The 23,789-nt window shown below is 45.1% G+C and overlaps 1 protein-coding gene and 1 pseudogene across 2 annotated transcripts in view; one reads left to right on the top strand and one right to left on the bottom strand.

The window, feature by feature from the left end:
* Positions 1–23,789, top strand: part of MCC (MCC regulator of WNT signaling pathway) — a 338,649-nt gene that overhangs the window by 193,290 nt on the left and 121,570 nt on the right. The gene's annotated exons all lie outside the window — the stretch shown is intronic.
* On the bottom strand, positions 13,489–13,922 carry LOC118702956 (annotated as a pseudogene).

Genomic DNA, 23,789 nt, shown 5'->3' with positions numbered 1-23,789 from the left:
ATTAGCTGGTGTGTCCTCTTCCTGACAGAGCAGCTTTTGGCGAGTGTGTTACAGAATTGTGAGCGTTGTGAGTGATGGGGTAACAAAGGGAAGTTGCCGGTCCACTGTGAGGGTGTATGAAAGCGTGCACGTGTCAGGAATGAGAAATTGGCCTTAACTTTTTAGTCTTGTGGCTCAGAACGTGTGGGCATGGTTATTGCCACCCCCCCCCCCCCTCCCCCTTGTGTATTGAAAGGACCTCCGGCTTGCCTCTTCCCTGTGGGACGTGCTTCGACAGAGGCTGTGAGGACCCCGGGTGGCTTGTTAGTGTAGCTAGCCTGTCCTCCGTTCTCAAGGGCCCTCACATTCTTCAGGTTACGTTTTGTTCCCCTTTAATGGCTAATTTTATTTACTTATTAGGACACTGCTATGCACTGCCTGGAGGCCATGATCATCACACACATTTTCTGAAAGCTGTGACGGCTGTGAGACCGGACGCTTTACATTTCACGTGGCTTCTATAAATCAGATTTTGTTCTCTCTCCCTCCCAAGCCTCCGTGGCACTGTAGAACTCTCAGAGCGGTGTTCACGTGCTGTTTAATACCCCATGGTATATCTTATTAGCCTGCTAAACTTAGCTCCTGATTCTTTCCGTGTTTGCTCCCAGTCCATGAGCCTCCTCCTTCGGCGGAGGGATAGGGAGCTGTGGGGTTGTCAGGAAGTCACAGAGACCCTAGGGGAAAGTGGCAAATTGGAACAGCAGTGACATAGCACACGATCGCAGCAATTTCAGTTATCATAAGCTTGTGAAAATAGGCCTGGCTAGGTTATTCTAAAATACAGGTCAAGGAACATTTCCACTAAAAGAGAGCCTTGCATGGTAGAGTTTTAACAAGTAAGTAAAACAAGTTTGCTTCAGAAGGAAGAAGAAACACTACAATCAGAGAAGACATGTTTGGAAGGAATTAAAGATGGGCACGATTAGAGTAAATCAAAGGTAAAGAAAAAAATCAGACTTTGATGGGAAGGGGAAGCGCCCGTAGGAGGGAGGGTAGAGGAGAGTGTTGGAGCAGGTGGGTTGGGTTTTGCCTCCCCCCACTCCCACCCTCACCTCCCCAAGCCATGGTGAGATGGGCACTGACACCTTAGAAACTGGGCAAAGCAAAGAAATGTGTCCCTCTGCGCTCCTGGCAGGCAGGAGCTGGGTCTGTCCAGGTGTGTGTTCCGTGCCTGGCACGGTGTCCTGGCACACACAGTGAGTGTGAATATTTGGAAGAGCGGCTTCTAGGCTCTTTGGCGTGCGGAAGGGGCTGGAAGTTGAGAGAAGGACATTGCAGGAAGTGATCAATGTTGTTTGAATATTGGCACTGTAAAATAAAGGTGGCTATCTTTAGAGGCTCACTTTTTTTTTGGAGGGTTGTGTGTGTGTGTGTGTGTGTGTGTGTGTGTGTACAACTAAGGATGCTAATATTATAGCGAAACTGTCTGCAATGTGGGATTTTTAAAAACTTAGATCAGGCTACATGTGGCCGTGGAATGCTCTCCGAGAATGGTATGGGGCCTCCTCTGTGGCCTCGCCTGGCGTGGAGGCAGGTACTAGAGCTCTGTCTCATGGTTGCTGTCAGCAACTAATGTCCGTGTTCAAAACATGTCGGGAGTTAAGATTAGCACGAAGAAGTGCTGCCTGGCAGAGAAAGGGGATTGGCGGCCTCTTGCCTTTGAGCATTGGACAGTATGTGTTGTCTATATAAGAACTGATAAAGATTGGTTACATGTGTGTTTTATATTCCAGCATAATTTTTTGCACAGATGTGTTCTTATTGAAAAATCTGATGGGGTTTTGTTATCAAATACTCATCTGTGTTTCATTTCTATACCTTAGTAAAAATGCACTTAGTACTAAGTTGCAAATATGTGCTCTTTTATAATCATTTGGAATCTTATAATTTCTTAGGGACATTCTCAGAAAAACCATGTATTGTATGATTTTACCAATTCTAGATACTTGGCTTTTTTTCATGTTTAGGTTCTGATTTTGATGAAAATCTATAGTAGTTTGTGGTTTTATTTTTCAGGCATGTGTCACCCATTTTTCCATGCTTCCAAAAAATGTTAGCTTCGAGTAAATGTCTCCGGGAATGCCATACGTTGACCTCGAAGCCCTTTGGGCTGATTTTGATGAAGTGGGGTTAGGGTAGATATCGGCAACCTCTAACAATTGAGGTAGACAAGGGATGTAAGTCTGTCCCTCAATTATATTTGCACATATAAGAGCAGACTCCAACAAACCCTGCTGTGTACACAAACACTGAATTGCATAAGTAGACAGAAAAGAGGTCTCTGAGGGTGTTCTCTGGTGTAGGTGCTCTGAGAGTAGCTCACGAAGGCGCTCATGAAAAGTCACCACGATGCAAATAATGACATTTCTGGGGGCAAGATCTACTCACCTCGCTGGCATCAGGTGACAGGGCCTCTAAACCAGTGTCTGCATACAGGATTGTTCCAGGATTGAGCTGTAAAGGTCAAGTGTAAAGTTGGGCTCTTCAGATTCTCATGTCTCATTTACCCTCGGGTGGGGGCCCCTATAGCCGATTCACCTATCTTAAACACCACTCATTTCACCAGCGAGAAATCTTTTCTAACCTCTGTTGAGCTAATTTATGAAACTTTTAGTGTTGAGAAAGAGGTGAAGAGCTTGAAGTTTCTGCTTCTAGATTGAGGCCTTTTAACGAGCATCTTTCAGATGCTAGCTAAATATTTCCAGAGTGCTGGAGTGTGGGTGCCTGGTTATGGCAGGTCATGTTCCCTGGAGGCCAGATTAAAAATAACACATCTTAACGCTACCTGGTTTGGCTCAGTGGACAGAGCATTGGCCTGTGGGTTGAAGGGTGTCTGGTTCAATTCCAATCAAGGGCACATGCCCTAGTTGCAGGCTTGATCCCTGGTAGGGGGTGTGCAGGAAGCAGCAGATCAATGATAGTCTCTCATCATTGATTTTTCTGTCTCTTTTTCCTTGTCTCTTCCTCTCTGAAATAAAAATATTTTTTTTAAAAAAAATTTAACATATCTTAGCCTGACTGGTATGGTTCAGTGGTTGAGCATCGACCCATGAACCAGGAGGTCACAGTTCAATTCCCAGTCAGGGCACATGCCCGTGTTGTGGGCTGGATCCCTGGTGGAAAGCATGCAGGAGGCAGTCATTCAATGATCCTCTCTCATCATTGATGTTTCTCTCTCTCCTTCTCCCCCTCTCCCCTCCTCTCTAAAATCAATAAAAACACACGCACACACAACTGACACCTTAGAGACTAGGCTTAGGAAAACAACAACAAATTAACACATCTCTATCCTATTGCCTATGTTAGACTATTTTAAAGCCAGTTATTCATATAACTCTTCCTTTACTGGCAATTATGTCCTCATTTAGGGAGCCTCCCTGGAACCAATCAACTTTGGTTTCTTCTTCTTCCTCTGTCCGCTCATGTCAGATCTTCTTTTTTTGCCTATGTAATTATGCCCATGTGCTACCAGGAGTCCTCTGTCTTTTTACCTCAGCTAATTCCACCTTCCATTTCCTCACTGCACTCTCTTCCTGATCCCCACCCCCTTTCTGAATCCTAACCACACCGAGTCTGAGGACATACGTTCATCAAATATACTGGCTGACTCACTCAATATTGGTCTTATGTGTGTGCTGAGTAAAGGAGGGGTGTGTGGCATCATGTTCTTGTATTCCAGAGTAAGCTTTAAGGCTTAAGATGAGGTCGCACATGCATTTTCTAAACTACCCCTATCCAGGTTAGCAGAGTTCCAAACATATGAAACACTGAGTAAATGTTCAAGAGGGAGAATTGGAGAGGAGGAAGAGAGAATATGGGCAAATTATGGGAAGGTTTCCTGAGAGGCCTTCTAATTCCTGGTCAGAGTCACTCGTCTGGGGGGAGAAAATGTCCTGTTGTACTGTGGACAGCATCAAGCTTCACTCCTTCCAGCCACAGCATTGCCCACATTCCTGCCCTAATTCATCCTCTACTGAGGCCCAAATATGTGCTGCAAGAGCCTATGAAGGTAGTAGGGTAGTCACAGTGGTGGTGGCTACAATGAAAAGAAAATAGCAGCCCTAGTTGGTTTGGCTCAGTGGATAGAGCATCGGCCTGCAGACCTAAGGGTCCTGGGTTTGATTTTAGTCAGGGGCAATCCCATGGTTTGTGGGCTCAATCCCCAGTAGGAGGCATGCAGGATGCAGCCAATCAATGATTCACTCTCATCGTTGATGTTTCTCTCTCTCCCTGTCTCTTTCTCTCTAAAAATCAATAAAAAAATATTTTTTAAAAAAAGAAGGAGAAAACAACAGCATGCAACCATACATCCTTTAAGTCAGGTGGAGACTGTGTCTTACAGATCTTATCCTTGCTGACAGAGATGCCTGGAAGGTGCAGCCACCGTGGAAAAACAGTTTGGAGCTTCCTGAAAAAATTAAAAATAGAACTACCATATGACCCAGCAATTCCCCTTCTGGGTATTTATTCAAAGGAACTCCAAATGCTAATTCGAAAAGACATATGCACCCTTATGTTCATTGCAGCTTTATTTCCAATAGCCAAGATACAGAAGCATGGACACCATTTTGTAAGCAAAATGACACTCTCAACATGTCCATTTATAAACCTCATCTTAATCCTCACCCCATCATACCCTCCCCCCTTTTTTTTTCTTTTGCCAAAGTTAGTATTTTTTTGTTTTTGTTTTCCAAAGAGTAGGTAAGACACATGTGGAACCTGACCAAAATATGGTACCCTGGAAAGTAGATGATTCCCTTCGGGGACAGAATGGAAGAGGGTGTCCAAAGGTCAGTGAGTACCAGAGCTGCCTGCTGGCTAGTGTTGGAAAGCAGCTCCTTTCCTGTCTTGAGTGCAGTGGTGCCCTTGAATGAGAAGAAAACATACTGGCCTTGTTTTATGCTTGACAGTTTAATATAAAATTCTTCCCAGAAGAAATTTCTGTACTCTATATAGTACAATTATTATAGCTATAACGGTAGTCATGTACCCAAAGCCTAAAGGAAATCAGGATAGGCCTCCAACAAAGTGCATACATTCTGTCATCTCTCTCTTTCCTTGGCAATCTTTATAGGCTCTGGTTGGAGGAACCCAGTGGAGTTGCCGTAAGCACAGTCTCATGTTTTGCTGCATTGCTTAGGCAGAGCGTGGCAGATTGGGGAGCCATTGATATATGGCAATTGGGAGCTATAACATTTTGGGAATGAAAATAACTGTTGAAACCTTACTTCCACTACTTCTAAAGCATTTTAATAAGTTTGTTCTTTATGACTTTAGGTAAATATGTCAAGTGTTCCCTAAGATCAGAATGAGTTTGGATTAATGAATTACTTAGGACATCAATCTTGGAATATACAAGCCTGTCAGGAAAACCCAGACCCTTGGCACAGAATATAATCCTGCTCTATCGGATATGCAGCTTCTATAAAAACCCTGGTTGGAAGAGCTGATATTTAGGGAAGATAATTTAGGAAGCAGTCTGTATCAATCCACTTCTTGAAGTATTTTTAGTATCTGTCTTTGGATGAGATTAAAAGCTATAGGAAATAACAAATACCGCATCTCAACCCCTCACATAGTGTCTTCAGGATCTGACTTCAGTGCTAGGCCTCTGAATTATAGAGTGAGTTGTAATATACAAGAGCATTAAGAAACCCAGGTCTGCATTTTTGTGGCCCTTCCCTTTTTTTGGGAAACCTCTATATTTCTTCAGGTGAACTAGGAAATTTGAAAGGTTGGTGTTACATCATATGGTAGCAATTGGATTTGTTCCTTATGGTTGAAAAATGTGCTTTTTTCCAGTTTTTCAAAGGCTCTAGTTGAAGAAACTTGCAACGATCATTGTGTAGAGCACTCAGTTTTTCTTCCTCCTCCTCCTCCTCCTCCTCCTCCTCCTCCTCCTCCTCCTCCTCTTCTTCTTCTTCTTCTTCTTCTTCTTCTTCTTCTTCTTCTTCTTCTTCTTCTTCTTCTTCTAATACAGGGCTGCAGTGTAAGACAGAGAGAGCCATTCAAGAGGCCAGCTATAAATAGCTCTGGGTGTTTTTGAAGGATGGTAGTTCCTTCAGCATTACATTAAGGAAACCGTACAAAGGAGTTAGTCTTGTCCATCCGGGTAAAGGCCAGGTAGATGCCAACTTCCTTCTCATAAAGAGCTGGCCAACAAAGGACTGATCTGAACAAACTATCCAGCGAATGAATTATTATACAGGGTGGGGCAAAAGTTGGTTTACAGTTGTTCATATGGGAAAATAATACAATAATTAAATAATAATCCAAGAATAAAGTCTGCTCACAACTGGAAACCTATTTTTTTTTTTTTTGCCCCACCCTGTATATTAGTGTGTAGGGTTTTTTTCCTTTTATATTTAGTAGAAGAACTTGTTTCTTTTTCTTTTACTTTTCTTTCTTCTTTTTTTCTCCTCCAGAAGAAAGTGCCTAAGCTAGTCCATTTAGGCCACATCTCTGCTTCATCCACATAAGCTCCTTGGGCTTACGGGAGCATGTGAGTTGAAAGGTGTGAAGGGAGAGGAAGTTGAAATCATAGTATAAAGTGGAACATGTGGGATTATTTCCTATGCTACCTTTGGTAAGCAGATATTGCCCATGACTACATGCTTGTCCAGGCAAATTCTTTCCTTCAAATGAAAGATGAAGGCCAACATGGTTGAAATCTCATCTGTCCCTGCTATGGAGAGTAGGGTCCTCATTCAGCCGCCTCGCTAATGTGGCCTTTGGGAGGAGGCATGTGTGTTTGTATTCTTAACAAAAAGTCATTTTGTTGAGGTGAGGTTCTTTTAATAGGTGTGTATCTCTTAAGCTGTTACCTCTGGCTAGGATCAGAATGGGCCACAGATATGCCTCATTTCACCCAGGAGGTATAACTGAAAAGCCTGCGAGTATAACTTTTATAAATGAGCTCACGGTCTAAGTATTTCAGGAAAATCCTTTATTCAAGGGACCCCTGCTGAGAACCATTTTGTAGAGTGCTGTGCTCACAGTAGGCACTGGATAACTACATGGATGGACAGATGACAAGAGTCCTTTCGTGTGAAAAACCCTTTCATTAGAGCCATTCTCTAGGAAACTGAGGGTGGGTGTTGCCAGACTCTGCTCCAGTATGTCCTTCATATGTCTTTACCCGGTATCCTGTGTCAGTGTGAATAAAAACACGTACTACTTATTGGACAGTCACCATAAACCACGATTGTACTAACCATCTTTCATCTGTTATCTCATTTAATCCTCAGGGCAATTCAGTGAGATACAGAAACTGCACTTCACAGAGGCTTGCCCACAGCTTGCCATGCTTGTATAATACTGGCAAATAGTGGAGTCTGGTCTCAAATGTGAGCCTAACGCTCTAACCCCTATAACCTCTGTGTGTACTACACAAATGCCAGTTCCCTGAAAACCTGAACTCTGTTTTATACATCGTTGTCCCCTCAGTTTCAACCACCAGGCCTGGTGTACAATAGGTTCTTATTATGAATGAATGGGAAAGGAAGGACCAAGATTGTGGTTGGAAGACCTGTTTCAGCTGGAGTTCTGGTACGAATAAGTCATTCAACCTCTCTCAAGCACCGCATAATTGGGAAAATAATTCCTGCCCTGCCTATATTACAGAGCTCTTGTGAGGATCAAAGGAGAAAGAGCTTATAAAAACCATAAGGAACTACATAAATGTTAAGGAGTCATAAATTAATTACCTAACTTAACAGTTTTGTAGGTTCAGAATGGTTCAAGGCTAGGTTTTCTCAAAGCACCTGAACTATTTAAATATTTGGAAAATACTTGACCTATGGGAAGGATAAGGAATTAGTCTTATGGTGTGGATATACATCCTGGCAAATGAGCAAAACGTAGGAATTCCAGTTAGATGGGGAAAAGCAGTCCAGGCTGGTGGAGTGTGCACTGGGAGCGGAGTGTTTGGATTGAGTGACTCTAAGCTCCAGTGACCTGTCATTCTAGCCAGGTGTTTGGGGCAATCCTGTAGGATTGAGTCATCCAGTGGCGTGGCTTTCACTGGTCACACAGTGTTTGCTGCCAGCGTCCCGCCTTTTGCTTGCTGGTGAAGGGGCTGGCAGACCCTCATAGGCTGAAGCAACAGAGAAGCACTCCCTCCTCATCTCCCCCTACTCCCGGCGTGTTTTACAGAGAGGACGGGAGGGAGATAGAAAGTTAGAAACATCGATGAGAAACACCGATCAGCTGCCTCCTACACACCTCCCATTGGGGATGTGCCCGCAACCAAGATACACACCACTGACCGGAATCAAACCTGGGACTCCTAAGTCCGCAGGCCGATGCTCTATCCACTGAGCCAAACCAGTTAGGGCTAGCATTTGTTAATTGTAGCATGTAAAACTAAGATTTCTACATGAATCCACCTTGGATCTGAAGTCTAATAATCTGACAAACTGCAAAAGGTATGTAGTTGGAATTATCCTTCCTCTGGTAATAATTAGAATTGTGAGGCAGAGAGCAAGCAACTTTGGAATGTATCTTCTTAGTTTCTTCTGGGTTCTTGGCATCTATGTTTCCCCCTCCTGTTTTTCTGTCTGACACGCTGTCTCTTCAGCACACAGCCCGCCTTCCCCCCCAACCTCCTCAGCCCCCCTCCTCTCTGATGTTCTCCGAAGCACCCTCAGATCTGCCCACCTGCTTTGAACAGAGACTTGAATAAGCTTCAAGTATTTTAATACTAAAAATTAGGTTTTATTTGGTACACATTTTCTCATTTTAATGCATTTCTAAGGAAAAGAGTTTGCATTTTCTGAATAGCTATCGTAACAGTTTTAGAATTGACACCTTAACTTTCAGGATCAGGAAGTAGAGATCTTCCCTAGGGGTGAGAGCTGTGTACTCCGTTGAGGTGGCTTTACAGCTTCACAGCCAGTGCTGGGAAAACCTTTTGTGACGACTTTTTATGTGGCCCAGCATTCTTGTTCTTAAGAGTAACGCTAATGAAACTGTTCTTTCAAAACCCCGATACCTTCTCACCAGGCACCTGTGTTCTCTGAGAACACCAGTTACATCTCCTTGACAGTTTGTAGGCTCTGTGCTCATTCCTCGTATGGCAGTTGTCTGTTCGGTGGCTAGAGGCCGGTGTTCTCTTGCACCCACGGGTGTCCCTTTAGGGATGGGGTGGGAATTGCCTGGAAAGCTGGGAAGGTGGAGGAGATTGCTTTGTGTGCTGCTCGGCTTCCTGGCACTTTACATCAAGTCTAGTTACTTTACTTCAGTTAAGAATTAGTTTAGGCTGGGTTGGTTAAGAAGCCATTTTCGTTATTGTCTTCGCATTCTTAGAAAAGGAATCCTACTTAGTCTGGATAAATCTGAGCATAAAACACCGTGGTGCCTTGCCTTGCCTGTGTGCAAAGAAATCTCGTAGCAAAACCTCACACATCTGGTATTTTGGAGCTCCTCTTAACCTGTCATTTAACATGTGGCCTCTCTTTGTCATCTTTTCACGTGGTGGTGGTGGTGGTGGTGGTGGTGCCCACAATAACAGTACTCCGCCTGGTGGTTGTGTCTCAGAGAACCCAGGGACGGCTTTTATCCCTGCCTCTGTGTCAAGTCCAGGCGATTTTCTCCTCCCAGTGGCTTGCACGGCGCCTGGTTGAGTGGTCGGACGTTGGTTGCCGCATTGCTTTGTTAAAGCCACAATCTTTAGAAGTGAAATAGTCACACCAAGCGATCCGGCTTATGCGGGCTCTTCTGTAAATAGTACGCGCTGGGGGAGTATTCCCTGGCCCCCGGGGGAGGTCAGCAGAGTGGTTGTGAGACAGAGTAATCTGGTCTGGGCGGTGCTGAAAGCTCTTATTGACAGAGGATTAGTCTCAGTGGAGACAACATGCTGCCACATGGCCATCAGTGCAAATTGAGAGGAGTGAGGTGGGAGGCTGGTGGGGGAGGGAGGAGCCGCTGAGTCACTGAGTTCATTTAAAGGCTGCTGCTGGTGGGTGGCCAGCAAGACCCACTCCTGGACTCTGCCACCACCACACCCACTCCTCTGGGTTGGCTGACTCTACTCCATGCTGGGCACGGAGGACAGCAGCACTTACAGAGGTAGGAACCTGGAAAGCTGGTCTCACAGTCAGACACCTCCTACCAGCTGAGAACTCCGGGCAGATTCCAGGAGCATGGAGGAGGGAGGCGCCCTCCCCTCCCCCCTGCTGACATAAGGGCACTTGGGCCTCTGGTCCTAAGTGTTGGCTTCTGTATCCAACCAAGATGGGAAGCTGGGAAGGGGGTGGTTACTCCAAGGTTTCTTGACTTGACGCCTCAAAGCTCTGAAAGGGAAAAGAGGAAATTGTGTATGCTTACTTAGTCTAGCAGCCAAGTGCTATTTCTCTAGATTGGGCATAATTTAAAGTCACATTCAAACTTGTCAATGTACAGGCATGGTTAATGTGAGAAAAAAATATATGTTAAAGTAACTGTTTTTTTTCGTAGGCGCCTCAGAGTTAGTCTGAAGCTTCTCTACCACTAGAAAAAAGTACAAAAATGGCAAACTTTTGTCTGCATTGGGGCTGGCGGGAAAGTAGGGGGTACTTGAGGTGGGCGGGGAATTGGGGCAGAAGTCATAGTCTACTAAACTGTGTCACTTCTCTAGGAAAAGGGAGCACATGGTCTTTGCCATAAGTTTTGTTCCCAGCCTTAGAGGACTGGTGTGTGTGCGTGTGTGTGTGTGTGTGTGTGTGTGTGTGTACACGTGCGTGCATGCCAGGTGATGTCATACGTGTTTTTGTGACCCCGCCACATGTACTGATGACCTATCTGAATGAATGTTAATAAGTGAACTATTAGTAAATGTCTGAAAAAGGACCTAAAGAGATGAATCTATAGACCAACATGTGTTGTCCAAAAAAAGCATCCAAAATTGGTGGAGGCTGGGAAAAAACCTTTTAAAGTGAACTCTGAGTGCTAGTGCTCCCCCAGTCCAGGTTATCTATCCTAACGAATTGATTCTGGCAAATCTAGAATAAAAAGTGACTGCTTGGACTAGGTGAGTTCTCTTGTTTTTTAAAAAACTAGGAAAAAGTCATTTCCTCTCGAAGCTCCATGTGCATTTATGCAGAACATGGGGTTGCTTTGTTTGGAGTTTCTCCCCCATCCCTCCTTTATTTTGCTTTTGCAGAACTGAACACAGAATTCTGTTCAACCCGATTTATTCAGAGAAGTCTACGGCAAGGAAGGCAGCAGCAGATGCGAGGTGGCTTCTGTGAAAGGGGAAATGAGTAACAGAGGATAGAGGTTGTGCGGGGTCAGGGAAGAAGGAAAGCCTGTATCGGTGTGAAAGAGCTTTGCTGTTTAATTGGTTGTGTTGGCAACCAATAAGGGCTGGGAGGAAAGATGAAGAAAACAGGGTTGGGAGGTCACTACTTGCTGCCATCGCCTCCTTCCTGGCTGGAGGGACTGCAGCCTGTCTGATGGCATGTTGCTGGATGGCCCGTCAGGAAATCATTTCATTCCTGGCTCCCTGATCTCAATTAGCTTGAGTGTAAAAACTTGCTGGGTTTAATCAGTCCCTCTAGCAGAATAAGACTTTCCCCTTTTAAAGAGAAAGGAATGTGTGTCTTAGGCATTAATAAACCTTTACTAAACTAACCTTCCTGCATAATTAAATTACTTGCTTTGAAGTAAGGGAATACCTAAAAATTAAAGGTTGAAGTTAAGTTCCAGAACATGACTTAAATTTCTTTCCGGTTTTAATAAATGGTGGGAGGGAAGGAGAGAGGGGGGAGGGAGAGGGAGAGGGAGAATGAATGAATGTCATTGCATCAGCTCTGAAATGCTGGAAGTTTGTTTAGCAATACTTATTATTGGGAAGAAAAACAAAAGCAAGTTGGTCCTTGGATTTTATAAGTCACCACCAAGGAGCCATGGGTAGGGCTTCTTCTAACTTGGGGCCATAAGTTATGGACAGGTGGGCTGCTGGATCCCAGTGGGCCTATCATTTCTTTTTAAAATATATATATATTTATTGATTTCATTGCAGAAGAGAAAAGGAGAGATAGAAGCATCCATAATGAGAATCATTGATCGGCTGCCTCCTGCACACCCCCTACTGGGGATAGAGCCCAAAACCTGGGCATGTGCCCTGATGGGGAATCAAACCATGACCTTCTGGTTCATGAGTCAATGCTTAACCACTGAGCTATGCTGGCCCGGTCATTGCTAACTCCAGATCCAGGTATAGATGATAGCAAGTTAATTTTAGAAGGCTAAATTGGAAGCTTTCCCCCCTGTGTGTAATGACTCAACTTAAGAATTTAAATGTTTGCTCTCAAGCTGCCGTACTCTAAATGACCTGCCGGTTACCCAGTGCAGGATGTTAGCCCTTTGTCTACCGCACGGTCTGGTTAGTGTTCAGGAAAAGCAAATATATTTGAAATTTAGCTTGACTAAAGTCCTCTCTTCTCCTGGTTTTGTGGAGCACAGCACCAGCTGAGGGGTCTTCGTACCTCACTCCTGGTATCACCCAGAAAGCCCTGGGGATGCCATCTAGCTTTAAGGCCCCTCATTGCTCTATCTCTGAAAAGGGTCAGATGACCCTTTTGCTTATGCGGTTGACTTGTTGGTGTGTGTGTTTTAAATTAAGTTTTATCCAAAATTTCTATAAATTTGAAATGAGTAAGGGGCTATTCAATATGCTATACAGACCCAGACTCCTGCCTGACTAAATGCAACTGGCAAGTTAGATGTGTGAGAACATTTCTTTTATTTTTATTTTTTTCTGAGAATATGATCCACATTTTATTTACATTTTAAGACTAACTTTAATCTCAGAAATCACATATCCATTCACCTATTTCCTTTTTGCTGATTTTACTTCAACTTAAATGCATGGTTTGTCAAGCAAAGACTATAAACAAATATTTACCATGTCTTTTACCTATAACATCCAGAAACAGCTTTTAACAGAAATTCATTGACCTTCCCCATGACATTTTTTATTATAAATACAGATATAAAAACAATTCTGAACATATTTTTTATACACTGGTAGTCAGCAGCCACACCATTTCAAAAATTAAAACACTTTGAGAAAATTTTCATTGTACCTGCTACTTTAGACAATTTAAATTGAAGCTCTTTCACTAAGCAAGATGGATAAAGCATGCCATTTCTTTTTCCTTCTTGGGATTTTTACTTTTTAGTAAAAATCACCATACTTTCGTCTGTAAACCTGAATTCTATTTTGAATACTCCAGGTTTATGTTTAAATGACAGTGCCTTAAAAAAGTGCTGCATTTTTTTTTCTCTTACCTGAAAACATAATGTGTATATATATATATTAAATACATTCTTACACATGTCCAGGTCATATTTATCAGCTGACATTCTTTTACTTAGTGTGTGGGTATTTTGCATCGTGATATTTAATCAACACATTAACATGAGTAGAAAACTGTTGATTTAAGACAAGTTTGAGATTCCCTAAAGTTATTTGTTGTATGTTTGTCTTTCTGGTGGCTGTGGCTTCCTATTTTCTTTGGACATCATTAGACATCTTAGCTCTTGAAGGGCAACTTGAATGCTATATGAATTTTGCCATTTTGCTAATACTGGTATGCTCTGTGCATCTACCATACCACTGGAATTATTTATTCCATTCATACTAATTTTGGTTACAAATCTAACTGTTGGAGGAGCTTCTGGGTATTTAGGTCCACATTCTACTTGCAGGCTATATGTTCTGTTTTCATAATTTGTCCTTGGTGGCCCAATAATCATGCCTGTCCACCTTGTACATGTCATAGCTTCATCATCTTCAAGGCCCCAGCTAACTGCACCATCGCCTACTCCTTCTTGTCCTTCTTCAAGTTCTTCCAACAGCAAAAGTTACCTGGAACTTTAACTCCTTTGGAGACCACCATCTTCTTCTGCCGTGAAAATATTTCTTTATGTTGAACCACTAAGCCTTGGTGTTGGCTTAGTGGTTCAACATAAAGAAATATTTTATGTTTCCACCACCCCGCTCTGTGTAGCCTCTGCTGCATTCTACCAGCATGGGATGGTGATCTGTGGCTGCAGGCAGAGAGGTGGTCCCACAGCACCACACCTGGTTCCACTGTGAAGTCGTCACCTTGACACCTCGCTGCTGGCTGGCTTCCATTGGACACCTTCCTCTTGCGTATCACTTCTCCATCAAGGTCATCCTCCCATAAGTTCAGGTTCATGATGCTTACTGTCCATAGTCTATGCATTTATGATGGTAGCCCAGTTCGCTTTTGTTTTTTTTCCTGTTGAGTTTGGAACCCCTCTGTGGGAACCTTTCCTATCTATTGACTTCCACTATAGGCTTCATTTTGTCTAAGTATCTTTCTCTACGTCCCAAATTTCATGCTAAATGTGATCGCCATGGTCCATTCCAAAACTGCTTTTCAGCCACGCTCTGGGGGTGTCCTTTCTCCCTGTTGGGAGTCATCATTCTAGTGCCTTCTATACACTGTACCTAAACAAATAAGAACCCTGTTTTGCATCGTCATGGATGTTGTTATAATCCATGTCCACATTACCTTTAAAAATCAATGACCTTTACCTAGAGGACGTGAGGAAAATACCTCCACGGGGTCTCAGGACTATCCTCAGAAAGTTTAGGATGTTTTCCCGGTGTGACTTGTTCCTGTGTAAATTAGCAGATGGGGAAGGGGAAGGGAAGGCCAGCCTTGGCAGGCTGTGGAGCTGTCTGTTTTTATTCTATTTGTCATTTTCTTCAGGAAGTCCCCAAACATGGGGGAGTCATTATCTCAGCCATTTGTGGCCCAGCAGGTTCCCACCACTCACCATTCCCCTGAGACTTGCTGGTGACATGCCGTGCCTGCTGGTGCCGCTGCACTCCCCGCTCTGACACAAGTTTACTCCTCGTAGATCATGCATTCTCTCAACAACCTGAAAGCTGCAAACCTTCCTCCCGGGGAAAACACACACATGCTCACTTCTGTGTCCAGTTGCAGGGGGTTGAGCATGTCCTAATCAAGGCACATGTAGCCCAGGTTAAGGACCCCCCTTGCATACACCCTACCCACCTTGCTTTGAAACTTGGCAATTTATGTTTACAGCCTGTATCACGGATTGCATGAGAAGGGCCCTACTCCTGTGCTGTAGTCCTGTGCTTCCATTCATTATTTACTTTAGGACCTCCAGTGCACAGCATTGGGTTAACTGGTCCTTGGTTTCTATCCCACGCATGGCCTGTCCATGCAGGGCTCTCTTCCATCCATTTTATCTCTGCAAAACCACACCTGCGAGCCCACCCCCAGCACAGAAACTAGAATGTGACAGCATTTGTCTCAGCCTGTGTGGTCCTACTTCCCCCACCCAGGGTGGTCACTTTCTGAATCCTGTGTAAATGGTTTTCTTGCTTATTTAAGAGATAGTTTTGTCACGTCTGTACATTTCTAAAAGGCTAAGTCCCCTCTAGAAGTACGTAAGTTCTCCATGGTTCATTCGTTTTAAAATACCTGAGCCCTCCTTGGGCGGTAAGCCCTCAGTGACAGGGGGAGACAGAAATAAAACGACAGCCCCTGCTATCACGAAGCTGGGCGGGGAGGATGCTAAATCCATTCAAACTGGGATGATTACACCAGCAAAGACGTGAGTACTGAGAGTCGAACCACGTTATACGGGTGATGTGATTTCCATACACGGTAGCGGCCTGTTTCGTGCCCGGCTTATGCGTGCACGCCCTTTCCTTTCGTCTGTATCGGCGCTGGCTCGTGGCAGGGCCAGCAGCGGGCTCCGCCCTTTCGAACAGGCACGTTTCCGCCAGCTCCCACCCAGCCGTGCGGAGACATCAGAACTCGGTGGCACATCTTTACTTTTCTCCTCAGGGGACTTGCCTTCACCCCTCCCTCAGCCTAGGTTCATAGAGGGCAGCGCAGCACAGAGCGAGGAGCCCGGGTCTGGATGTCTGTGGCCTGGGGTTCAAGTTCTGGCTTCACCGTTGCTCAGTGACCTTGAGCAGATTACTCAACGCCCTTCTTCCTCGTCCTCATTTGTAAAGTGATGCTGGCAGTGTGCCCTCATAAGGTTGCTATGAGCATGAAATGAAATAAATGTGCTTTATTTCATGTTCCCCTTAAATCAAAGAAATAAAGTACCGGAGTGGGTATTATATAGCGAGTTCTCACTACGCGATGCCATCGCGTGGCCCAGGAAATAGTAAGAGTGAAAATACAGGAGAGGGGCTCTATACCCTGCCGTCTGAGCCATCAGACCCCTGGTGCTGGAAGAGGAGGAATGAGAAAGAAGCTCCTGACAATGACCCCTTGGCCACGAGAAATGTCCATAACTAAGGTTCAGGTTCCCTGAGGGCAGAGCTGGCTTTTATTTTTAATGTTACATGCTGGACGGCTCCCTTAATGAATAGTGGTAAAAAAAAAAAAAAATTATATATATATATATATATATATATATATATATATATATATATATATATATATATATAAATAAATATATAAATCAGTGTAGGTTCAGATCCCAGGCCCAGAACTCATAACTGGAACCCACAGACATACTTCCTTTTGCCCATGCATTGTTTAAAAAAATAACATTAGCAGGTAGCTCTTACACATCAAAATATTTCACTTAAACATCCCATTTTTTTTAACAGAATTATTTAGCAACATGGGTCCCACATTCTCCCCTGGCAGTGAATGCTGGCGTGGAGAAGCAGATGCCCAATGGTCAGGGTGGGGGGTGCCCTCTCCGGTTTAACATGGACCCCAGCGCTGCCTCATGCTCGCCTAGACCACGTCCCTCGTATCTCCCCTGCCTGGCCTCCTCCTGGACACTGGCGCTTGTGACTGCATCCCCTGTGGTAGCAGAGCCTGGTTTGTCAACAAGGAGAGTTATTCATCCGGTTAGTGCTGCTTCTGAGACCTGGCGCCAGGTGCTGGGGGAGGGCACGGGAGATGGAAATGAAGAACAGGACTCTTGACGTGTATCACCAGTGGGTATCTCACCAGTAGGAGAGCTGGTTCGTGTGCGGGGATGACTGCGGTGAAAGAGGACATGCGCCAGGTTAATGGTGCAAGAACCGGAAGGAGGGGCACCTGCTTCTGCCTGAGCTGCTTGCAGGGTGTCTCATGAATGAGACCTAGCTCTTTGAGGATGATAGGATTTCAGTATCTGGAGGAGAAAATGACCCCTGTCCCCCCTTTCCCCCTAGAGCGGGTGACATAAGAGGGAGCAAAAAGCAGCTGTGACTTGACCAGTTTGACCCACACGTGGAGGATCAAAGGGAGTTGAAAAGAGAGGAGGAGCCAGGCCAGGGGCCTTTCTGGCCACACAGTGGCATTGGGACCGTGGGCAGCAGGGTGCTGGCAAACATTTTTTAGAAGAATATTGTGATCAAAAGAGATTTTGGAAATAAAATATTTTTCCAACTGTGTCAGCAAACAGTTGAAAGGCAGAAATGGCTCTTGACCTGTTTGCCTAGATGCACCCTGCACCCTGCTTTTTCTTGCAGCCCATTTCTGCTATGCGTGCTCCGATGATGTCAGAAAAGGGCCCTTTCCTTCTCAGGCCGTGACCTCAGGCCCAGGGCCCATAGACAGGTGATAAATTTCACTTGCAATTCGAAGTGCATAAGAGGGGGTGAGGTAACAGCTAGAAAGCTTAACCTGCCTGTGGTATAAAGAGATGGAAAACCTGTTTGGGGCAGCTCTAAATTGTCAGACTGATGGTGCTGGCTCTGACCATATTGCAAATCTAATTTTCTAAGTGAGACTTGCTGGATCCTCATTGTTATGCTTGCTCCCCGCCCGTGAGCGCTGGCAGCTATGCTCTGCCTTCCTGGTGTTTGGTGCTGGGTGCGTGATGGTGAGAGAACCGCTAACCCCAACTTTGGGCACATCCTGCTGAGAGTGCTGCTGCTAGGTAATAATTGATGCCATGGTCCTCACATGCGACTGTGATCTACACTTGATCTTGGACTTGGCTTCCTCTGCTGTTCCCTTTAATGAGCACTTTGACAGTCTAATTCACACCAGGCCCTTGGAAAGCCTGTGACACAAACACCGTCAGAAATAGGTGCTTCTTGGCTCGGATGACCTGGTTTCACTCAGAGCTGAACATCACTGCCCCCAGCGATGGAACTGCTGACCTGGCCTTGACGTTGCCACAGAAAGCAGAGAAGAGAGGCCTGCCCCTGGTGCCACATGGGCACTCATTCCTTTGTCAATTCAATGGCTAGTCTAGAGATGGCTTATTTTGTTTGCTTTTTGCACTGCAGCTATATTCATGTTCACAGCAAATCCTCAAGAAATGACAGTAGATGAGGGAGTCAAGATTGCAGAAGTCTTCCTAGTGAGGAGAGGGGCAGCAGGAGGCCTTTCGGAGTTGTTTTCTCTTCCACGGCCAGCGCTGGACTTCTGCTCCCCATTCGTTCCGCAGAAGCCCCTCACGTGTGTTTTGTGTGCACTGAGAGTCCTGCAAGGCTCTGGAGGTGCCAGAGTGAGTGGCAGATAAGTTAACATCATGCACTCCTGCTGGATTTCTGGATTTTCTTAGTGACAAATTGAAGACAGATTTATTCACTTGTCAAATAGAACCATTTTTCTTTTTCCCCAACCATAATGCCAGAAATGTGACATTTATGCCACTTAATGGCCTTGAGTTTACAAAATGAGTCCTCTGAACACTGGGTAATTTTACCACAGTGAGTGCTATTTTCTGTGACTTGCACCAAGTGAGCAGTGAGTGATGCCTGCAAGCATGAGGTAGAACCCGCAGGTAGATAGATGATCCTGAGGGTGTGGGTAACTGAAACTAAGGAATAGCCCACAAAATATGCTTTCATGGAAGAATATGACCTACATGGTGCTTTGGTTATTTTTTGAAAAGAAACAAATTAGCCGAAACCGGTTTGGCTCAATGGATAGAGCATCGGCTTGGGGACTGGAGGGTCCCGGGTTCGATTCCAGTCAAGGGCATGTACCTTGGTTGCGGGCATATCCCCAGTAGGGGGTGTGCAAGAGGCAGCTGGTTGATGACTCTCTCTCATCGATGTTTCTAACTATCTCCCTTCCTATCTGTACAAAATCAATAAAATATATTTAAAAAAAGAAAGAAAAGAAAAAAAGAAAAGAAACAAATTAGAGGAGGAATTCCTAGGTATATAGCATTCACTAGAGTAAATTCCAGTTGAACTGGGAACCTAGCTGTACAAATTGGCCCCATACACAGATGAACATGTACCCGTGAGTGTGAATGAGGAGCTAAACCTCTGGGAGAGGGGATCTCAATCAAGATATTAAGTGGTTTCCCATGAAAGTAAAATTTACTCCTCTATGTATTTCTACATTGTTCAAATCTGTAACAATGAGTAAAATACACACAGATACATGCACATGTACACAAATACTAACCTGATTGGATATGGAAAGAATTTCTAGGCTTAAAATTAGTGGGAGAAATGACAAAAGAATTAAGCAAGAGGACTTGACAGCAAATAGGTTATTTTTATTGGAAAGAATTTAGACAACTTGGAGAAAATGTTTCCAACAAATTCATGTTGCCACTCTCAAATAGTTTAATATAGTAAGAGCATCTGATTAGCTGAATAATGTCTGTTCCCAAAGATATACAGGTGCTCATCCCTAGACTTGATGAATATGTTCCCTTTCATATGTCATTCAGTGAAGCATCTTGAGATGGAAATGTAACCCTGGATTAGCAGGTGACCCCATCTTTACCAGGAGGTTCTTTATAGGAGGGAAGCAGGAAGAGGAAAGTCAGAAGAAAGATGTCATAATGGAAGCAGCGGGTCAGAGTCAAAAAGGGCTTGGAAGAGCATGGTTGTTGGCCCTGAAGATGGAAGAAGGGGCCTCGAGCCAAGGTATCTTGGCAGCCACCGAAGCTGGAAAAGGCAAGGAAACGGATTCTCCCCCAGAGCCTTGGAGGGAGCCAGGCCCTGCCGAACACCTGGATTTCAGCCTAGTGAAGCCGAGTCAGATCCTGACCTCCAGAAAAGTAACAGGATAAGTGAGTGTTGTGTTAAGCCAGGAAGTGTATGGTCACGTATCCCAGCAGCTGTAGGAAACCAACGCAGAGCCTACATGAATGAGACACATGGCTAGTGGTTGTCTGCTAGGCCTCAGCACAGGCTTCCGTGTTCAGACCATGTGGGTTCTTTGCTGTGTCGTTGCTCTTCTTCCTCACAAACCTGTGGGGAAGGTGATGTGACTCTCATTTTTGCAATAAGCAAAGTACAAGCTTACGTTGTTGAAGGGTACATCACACCATTAGTGTCAGAGCGAGGGTTTCATCTGGCCCCAGAGCCCAGAGCTTGTGAGTTATGTGCAAAGGATACATGCTACATTATAGATAGTGGTTGGGTTGTAAGTGATATCTTCTGCCTTTCTTCATAACATACAAATGTTCTGAAGAGAAAATATAATCGTACGTTCAGGAGAAGAAGAAAAATTCTTCTTCTTGGTGAAAGACCAGGAACTTGCCTGTCGTGGTTTATTGTCATTGACAACAAAGTCTCCCAGAGAATGTTCTTTCCGAATCAGAAGCCCTCTAGGCTGCGCTTCCCAGAGGTGGTTTCCTCAGGGCACCTTGATCTAATGCTTGGCCTGATGAGAGCATCTCCTTGGGTTCCGCTCAGGTGAGGGCACATGTCCGGGGTGGGGTGGGAGGATGCTGAGGTGAAGGTGGAGCAGAGATGGCAGGAGGCCCAATGGTAATGTGGAAATGCACTGCTGGGGACTCAGGACCCACCAGCAGGCTGCTCTTTTTAGTTTCTGTTCTGTATTCAGTTGTGTCACTTTAACTGTCACATGAAAAAGGAACAAAAAAGTAGGCCACCCCCCGCCAGCCCCGTGACCTTGCTCCCTTCCCGCTCACCTCCATGTGCACAGAGGTGTGGCTCAAGAAGTGCTGCCAGCCGAAACCGGTTTGGCTCAGTGGTTAGAGCACCAGCCAGCAGACTAAAAGGTCCCAGGTTCGATTCTGGTCAAGGGCATGTACCTTGGTTGCAGGCATATCCCTAGTAGGGGGTGTGCAAGAGGCAGCTGATTGATGATCCTCTCTCATCGATGTTTCTAACTCTCAATCCCTCTCTCTTCCTCTCTGTAAAAAAAATCAATAAAAGTATATTAAAAGAAGAAGAAGTGCTGCCAGCGATAAGGAGGAAACCTCTGCCTGCCTCTCCATGGGATCAGGGAACCCCCTGGTTGTCATCCTCACTTTCCTCAGCACCTTTTTCTCCTATCCACCCACCCTTCCTTGGCTCCAGGAGGGCGGCAACCTGGCTGTGGGTGCCCTCTGAATTCCAGGACTTCATGCTCCCAACTGGCTTCCATACCCCACAGAGTGGTCTGGAAAACTTAACCAGGACCACCAAGGCTCCCACATGGGCCAGGGCCGGGAAGAGAGATGCTAAGAAAAAAGAAGGGATTCCCTGTTCCTCTGCAGGGATGAAAGGAGAGGAGAGGGGCAGGAGCAAAGCCTGGGGCTGACCATGGATTGAGAATGGAGCAGACACTTGCAAAGAATTCTTGAAACCCGAGATGCCTGGAGAACGTGTGGGAAGTGACTGTGCAGGCGGATAGGGGCTGCCACCCTTCCCAGCTCTGATGCTTGTCGTGACTGGATGGGGGACATCAGGAGCATGGACAAGGAGACAGCCTCCACCTTCTGCTCCATGATATTTGGGAGCTTCAGTTCAGTGTGATGGGTAATGCCAAAAGGAGGTGATTGTAATTTTGGCATTTGAGGATTTCTGCTCTTTTTTAAAAAAAACAAAAACAAAACTCTGTTAATACAATCTGGAGGGACCCAGCTGTCTGGACCGCACCTGCCGTGTGCAGGTGTGGAGTGCCGGCCTCCGCTCCCTCTCCCTCTCCCTCTCCCTCTCCCGTGTTAGGGGCCTTTCGTTTGGCCCTAAGGGTGTTTGTATGTGATGGGGCTTGTTTTCCAGAGACGTTTTCATGCTGGAACCTGAGGGACAATTTACTGTTTTCTTTGCCTCTCAGAATGAGGCAGGCCCCCAGAGAAAGGAATCGGTGTTTTTACTCTTGCCCTGACCCCCCCCACCCCCCCAGGGTTCCTCGACACAGCTTTTTTTGCATCTCTAGATGCTAAGTTCTCAAACCATTAGGACCTCGCTGTCCTACTGTCCCAGCTTCTGCCTTCCGCCCCACCCTACCCTGTTTTGCAGTTTTGTCTGTTTAGTTTTATCACCTGAAGGGAAAGAGAACACTGACAAGCCTGACACAGTTTTGCTGTGATTCATGAACCGATTTCCCGCCTGGGTTGGGGACTTTATTTTGACCCGGAACCACTTTTCTGTGTCCCAAGCTCCTCCTTTCCTCGTAAAGAGTGTACTTAAAGTTTTCGAGAGTTTTGGAGAATTTTTGTAGTCTTTTCACCCGACTTTGCCCTGGCCAGGTTGGTCAGAGAGCCTGGATTTGGAAATGCAGTACCTGTCGCCCTTGTGCTTTCATCATCCTTTCCTGTAGCCTCTTAGCTCCATTCGGAAATGGAGCCAAGTGGCTTCTTGTCTGCTTCACAACTAGACAGCCTAGCGAATGTGAGTGGAAGGTGACTGCTTCTCTCACATCTTGTCAGCTGACTCTCGTAAGTGGTGGGGTTAGATCACTTTACAACAATAGTTTGGCCAAGATTGTTACAGCAGCTGTGTAGGCAGGAAATATGGAGACCTCCTAGGCACTTTAACACCTTAATGATGCTGACAGAGACTCTGGGAGGAGGTATGGTGGGCTGCAGGAGGCCAGGCTGGGCAGACAGGCCAGGATCTTGATAGGCTAACCTGCAGCAAAGAAAGGATCTTGGCTGATGGTGGTGATGGTTATAGGGCTGCCTTTTTATGGGTGACTGTTTAAGACTGTGGCTAATAAAAAGTAAGCAGCTAGTGTTTACTAGTTAAATTTGATAGTACTCATTTGTGTCCTTGATCCCAAAGTACTTCTCTTTTCAAAGCTTAAGCCATGATTCCATCAGACCCTGATCATGCCCCCAGCCTTGGGGCCTCCTGTTTGCTCAGTGGATTTGCAGTCACTTTGATTTATCCTGCGACATGACTATAAAGGGGTATGTAAGGCAGTCCAGTGTAGTGATGGATAGACTGTGGGGCTTGGAGGCATTTGTGTCCTGGCTCTGCTTTAGCAAGTCTGAGTGATCCATCCAGTCAACAACTCACCTTTGCCACTTGTATGATAATGATGATGGTGATGATGATGATGATAACAACCAACATTACTGAGCGCTTGCTATGTGCCAGGCATATTTTATTAGGTGCTTTAAGTACACTATTTTATCTAATCATCATAATGCCTCTGAAAAAGATGCTATTTTTATCTCCACTATTTTATACACAAGAGAACCTAAGTTGAGTGGAGCCAGAGGTCTTTATCAGTATTGCATGAACAGCAGGTGGCAGGAGCAGAGTTCAGAGCCAGGATTCTGACTCAAAAGTTCACATTCCTCACCACTCTGAAATATTAGTGAAAATAAGTGTGAAAGGAAGATTTTCACACCAACCCATTTATCAAAAACTAAACTTTAACAGCACCATTTGTATGAGGATGAGAAGCAATAGCCACTCTGATACAACGCTGGTAGGAGGGGACAACCCAATCATGGCTACGATGAATTTATAATGGAAAACGGGGCATCCAGAAACGACCACAGGCTTGCATGTAGTGTGGACAAGCTGGCTCTGATAGAAGTTACACCTGTCATTTTAATTCCATCTGAGGTCACTCTAAATG

Source organism: Pipistrellus kuhlii, unplaced genomic scaffold (assembly GCF_014108245.1).
Source record: "Pipistrellus kuhlii isolate mPipKuh1 unplaced genomic scaffold, mPipKuh1.p scaffold_m20_p_4, whole genome shotgun sequence".
Classification (NCBI taxonomy): Eukaryota; Metazoa; Chordata; class Mammalia; order Chiroptera; family Vespertilionidae; genus Pipistrellus; species Pipistrellus kuhlii.
Note: the sequence above shows the minus strand (reverse complement) of the source record. Positions and strands in the feature narration are given on the sequence as shown.